General features: G+C 57.1%; 1 long non-coding RNA gene across 1 annotated transcript; it reads right to left on the reverse strand.

Moving 5' to 3' along the window:
- Positions 1-2,065: 2,065 nt before the first annotated feature.
- On the reverse strand, positions 2,066-3,173 carry LOC117313242 (uncharacterized). Its single transcript, XR_004527698.2, has 2 exons — positions 2,938-3,173; positions 2,066-2,380 (listed from the first exon to the last, which is right to left on the reverse strand). It is a non-coding gene; the product is annotated as an uncharacterized lncRNA (long non-coding RNA).
- Between the last annotated feature and the right edge of the window lie 2,326 nt (positions 3,174-5,499).

Here is a 5,499-nt window from a genome sequence, read left to right on the forward strand (position 1 = left end):
ATCCCACCCCTGCTTCCCCCTGTGGTAACCATACGTTTGTTCTCTACGTTGATCTTTTATTTTCTTATTTTCCGGTGTTGGCATATCAGCTGCCCCTCCAGCCCCCCACCATGCCCCCACCTGTACTGTGAGATACGCTGCATGTGTCCTGTGGGCTTGGTCATCACTGCTCTGCTCCTTGGTGGTCAAGGAGCTGTGTGCTCCTCAGTGTGCCCGTCTGTGCGATGGGTGTTAGATCAGCCGAGGGGCCGAGGCCCCTCCAGCCCCCCACCATGCCCCCACCTGTACTGTGAGATACGCTGCATGTGTCCTGTGGGCTTGGTCATCACTGCTCTGCTCCTTGGTGGTCAAGGAGCTGTGTGCTCCTCAGTGTGCCCGTCTGTGCGATGGGTGTTAGATCAGCCGAGGGGCCGAGGCCCCTCCAGCCCCCCACCATGCCCCCACCTGTACTGTGAGATACGCTGCATGTGTCCTGTGGGCTTGGTCATCACTGCTCTGCTCCTTGGTGGTCAAGGAGCTGTGTGCTCCTCAGTGTGCCCGTCTGCGCGATGGGTGTTAGATCAGCCGAGCAGGTATCTGTGGGCTCCAGGGGACTCAGGTTATAAGCTCTCTGCATGTCGGGGGATGGTGCATTCCCACCGTGTTTTCTCTGGCTCCTGTGTGGGGTCCCTTGCGGGTGGTTCGTTCCTTCTCAGGACAGCAGGGAACCAGGGGTCTGGGTCTGCCCGTGGGGAGTGTGTGAATCAAAGGAACCGGCCGCAGCTGAAGCAACCTCGCCTGGATTCTTAATGCGGCCTCTTGACAGACCGATTGTGTAACGGCATTCCTCCCAAGGAAACACGTCTGCCCCCTCCGAGAAGGTGCGAGAGCTTCCCAGACACTGAAAGGGCCCTGCTGGGTAAATTAATTCTTCATTATTCCGTTCCCGGGGCTCCCACGTTGGCTCAGTGCCCGGCACACAGACGCCCGCCTGCACCGGGTCGCCCAGACGCGGGGGGCTCCAAGTGCCAGGTAGTCTCGGCCGTCCATAGAATCGGAGGATGAGTTCAAAAATGCAAATTCCCATCCATCCCTTGTCTCCTCAGCCTGGGACAAAGGGGCTGTTGTTGACATGCGAGCGGGCTCTCTAGTATCTAAATATTTTACCCCTAAGGACGCATAGGGTCACGTCCATCCGCACACGACAGCTTTGAGCAGGGCTGGGGTTCCTCCTCCGTGGTCATTGTTTACCCCTCGGCACCTCTGAGAACACTCTCACGGGACCGGAAATGCCACCTGCTGTTAAGACTTCCCAGTGGGGTCATCAAAACCCCGAAACTGGCCAGACCCAAAGATCAAGAGCGCAGTGCCGACCTTGATGTCCCAGAAGTGGGCGTCCCGGGGGCACGGCTGCCGCGGGTCATCCCAGGCAGGGACAGGATATATCTTTCCCGCGATGGAGCACACGCTGGAGGCTTTGCCTGCGAGTGAGCCAGCATCCCTTCTCCCGTCTTTCCTACCCCCGCCCCCCTTCATCCAGGCTAGAGGCGGAAATCCGTCACCCCACCGATGAGCTGGGGGGTCCTTGGCCAGCTACCGAGGACCCTCAGTTTCCTCATCTGTAAAAGGGGGATGGTGATCTTGCATCCCCACGTTGGGATGTTGGGAATGGGAAGCGTTTGGGACGTGCCTGGCCTGGGGAGGAGCTCAAGAAACGGTGCCTGTTTCATCCAGTTGCTTTTCTTACTGATTCAAGGAGCCATCACCTGGCCTGGGTGTGGGGGTCCCTGCCCCAGTGGGGTGGGCGGTGGGAAGGTCGTGAACAGGAAAAGTGTGGTCAGGGAATCCCTTCTAGGCGTCACCAAAGGGCCCTGAGTTTGGAGGTGACAATCAGAGCAGTGAGGTGGCCACAGTCACGGACATGGACGCCAGGCACCCAGCTTCACAGCCGAGGCTGCCCATTACCAGCTGGGGCCCCAGTTTCCCCAAATGTGAGACGCAGGCGGTGCTGGCGGCAGCTGCCCGTGGGGTGGTCGCGTGGATTAAATGAACGAGTGTGTGTGTGACGCAAGACACAGCCTCCAGCAAATGCATCTTGGTGTTTATTAATACATAACTGTGTCTTCACCGTCGTGCGGCTGGTATCACGGCGCCCAGAGGCCAAGACAGAGGACACAGAAGTTGATGGGGATTTTGTCTCTCATGGGCCTGAGGTCAGTGATCCACGCAGGACTCTTCTTGGAAGTGAGTGATCCGGAGGCTAGAGCAGGAAGCTCTCAGGAAGCCTTGTCCCTCCAGACGCTATCTCTCTGGGCTCCGGGCTCTTCCTGCCACTTCCTTCCCAGGGGAGCAGGCCGGGCAACCAGAGCTGCTGGCAGGAGGCGTGGGCCGTTTCATGCACCTTGGGATGAGAGCGAGGTACAGGTGAGGCCATTGTTCTGGAGCGCGGGTGGGGATAATGCGTCCTGACAGCCCGGAGGACGGCCCCGCCAGCCTGGCTCGAGCCCCAGGGCGGCCCTTGTGGGCACCCGAGTTACAACACATCCTGTGAACGCTCTGGCCTCTTCATGTGTTTCCAGCGCTGGCGGCTTGGACACACCTGGGAGCTGCATGGCCCATTCACCAAGCGCTTTGGCGAAGGTCACCAACAGCTGGGGACAGAGCGCGTATTGTCAAGGGCGCCAGCCCGGCCTTTGTGCCTGCTGGCTGCCCCAACCACAGGAATTCCTCGAGCTCACCCTCGTTCGCACCAGCCAGGCACCCACTCCCACCGGGGTTGGCCTCCCTCCCTGCCTCCCTCCCTCCTTCTCTCCCTCTGATGCTACCTTCAAGCCGGAGGCTGCAGCCTCGGCCAAACGAGCCTCGCCCACCATTTTCCACAACCTAATTGCCGCGCTGTGTCTGTGACGGGCACAGACCCAGGGCCCAGTCCTGCCAAGAATTTCCCCGTGTGAATACCTGCACAGGGCATCTCCTGTGGGAACCGGGAGTCACCCAGGGCCTGGCGTTTGTCCCCGGCTGTCTTGTGACATTAGGCAGATCAAAGCCCCATTGTCAACAGTTGTGTTCGCTCTGTTCGTCCGCTTGGAGCCCGTGTCCCGGGACTGCCCTTCCCTCATCTCAGACGCAGGGCGGGAGCTGACCCCCGGGACCGGGCTCCTGTTCCAGCTCCAGCACTCCTTCTGGAAGGGGTCCCACCGAAAGTGAATTGTCTTTTCTGAGTGTGAGGCCAGGCACACCCTGACGAAGAATGAGAACTCGGGGCAGCCCAGCTCACCCAGTGTCTTCAGAGCAGCAAGCTCTGACTTGGCTCTGCATGTAGCAGCTCAGAGGGGGAGAAGAATGTCACCGATGCTGGAATCACTGCCGGAGCTGGCGATGGGGGAATGGCAGCAGGAAGGGGCTGGGGGCGGCCGCCCCAGCTCGGCACCCCTTGGAGAGCAGGCAAGGAGGAAGGAACACTTTGACAAGCACGGAACACAGACCGGTAGGAAGGCGTCAGAGCCTCCCAAGTCCCACCATTTGTGCCCAAAGAGGGGGGCAATCAAATGATTCAACTACCCGAGGGGCAATGTATGAGCTCGAGGGATCTTGTCACATCTCACGGTCCGTAGATCCATTGGTATGGGCTGCCTGTGCACGTGCTGAGCTGGGGGAGGAAAGGGCGCCCTGATGGATTAGTAATGTCTGTCCAGGAGCCAGTCTCTTGGTGACAGTGTGTGCGCCCCGGCTCTTCTGTGTTAGTCAGGAGAAGCTAGGTTTTGTTGCAATAACAAATGAGCCTCCAAATCTCAAAGGCTTCATGCCACAAAGGTTTGATTTTCTCTCACACAGAATCCAAAGTGAAGGGGGCAACTTCTCAGGGCATCTGTCCTCCCTGTGGTGAGTCTGTATCCAGGCTGTTTCATCTCAGGGTTCTGCGGGAGGATGGGCACACGGGGCTCTTCACAGCCTCAGCCTGGAAGTGACTTGGTACTTCGACTCACTTATTATCCAGAGCTACTCCTGTGCACTCTGCCCTCCCTGCTCCCTGGAAGTGCAGCGAGACTCTGGGAGGGAGGGGTGTGAATGGGATCCTGCCGGGTGTAGAATGTGGTCCCTGCCACACATGGTAAGATCCAATCTTCTTTTAGAGACGAGGGAAACGGTGCCTGGGCAAGGAGGTGACTTGAACCAAGCTGACGGAGGGAGCTGGCCGTGATCACCGTGTGGACCAGCCTAACTCCTGTGCTGGCATGGTTTTGGGTGGATCACAGTGCCATGCTGTCTAGATCCCCCTTTCCAGGCACTGCTCATCTGTCAGTCTGTGAATTCTGTCACCCAGAGGTTCCTTCTTTTACTGGGAAGTCCATTGGAGGGACCATGGACCTTGGCTCACTACTGATGGGTGCTGCCCCCAGAAGCACTTTGTCCTCTCCAGTCAGTGCGGCATGACTGGGGGAAGGGCAGACCACAGGTGCCCAAGCTCCTGGAAGCACGAGGCCTGCCCCTTGACTGAGTGACCTCCCTTGTTCTCCAAAGACCACAGGAGCCGTACTCACATTTCGTATCTGTTACTGGACAGGAATCTTTCTTGAGTATCATGACTTACACTCAGAAAGATTCTATAGCCAGTTACTAGAGCCAGTCAGTCAGAAGAATCTTTCTGAGTGTAAGTGGCTTATGCATTTGTTGAGAAGCCCAGGGATTTCAGCTTCAGGAACGGCTGGATCCAGCAGCTCAAATGATATCATCAGAACTCAATCTCACTTTCTTCATTTCTCATTTCTGTCTTCCTCTGAGAAGGCTCTAATGTCTGGATGGGCTCTGATTGATTTGATTGGGGTCACGTGCCCATTTCCAAATAAACCACAATAGCCAGGGGGCTAAGAAACACGGATTGATAACCCCTGGTCTGGGGAACATCCTTTGCATCTCTTGAACCTCATGGACTGAGAGAGGCTTGCACTGGGAGGGGCGCCAATGCACAAGGAACAGTGCACCGTGATGCCCCGTCTATTAGCAGGGGCACACGTGCCAGGGTCTTCCACGCTGGAGAAGTTGGAGAGCATTCTGCATCCAGGGCAGAGATGGGCATGGTTGCCCGAAGAGGCTGGTTAGGCAGAACCAAGGTCTGGCCAGGTGCGATATTGTGATTTTTAATAAGAAATATATATTCGGTCTTTGTCCCATTCCTGGTCCAGAGCCCCTAAAGCCCTTGGAATTTCCTGTGGAGAGAGCATAAAGGTGTCTTTTGTTATGTTAATAAGGTGGTTTTTGGAAATTACCTAAGGATGGAGGCTGGTTGTCAGAGGAGCCAACCACACGAACAGAGGTGAAAACTTTCAGTCCCACCTCCAAGGAGGGGAAGGGGGCTGGAGGTTGAACCCACCACCAACAGCTAATGATTTCACCAGTCATGCTGGTGCAATGAACCCTCCAGAAAACCCCAAAAGGATGGGGTTCCAGGAGCTTCCGGGTTGGTGAACACGTGCAGATCTGGGGAGAATGGTGCTCGGAAACGTGGAGGAGCTCCACGCC

This window comes from Tursiops truncatus, chromosome 8 (genome assembly GCF_011762595.2).
Source record: "Tursiops truncatus isolate mTurTru1 chromosome 8, mTurTru1.mat.Y, whole genome shotgun sequence".
NCBI classification, from domain to species: Eukaryota; Metazoa; Chordata; class Mammalia; order Artiodactyla; family Delphinidae; genus Tursiops; species Tursiops truncatus.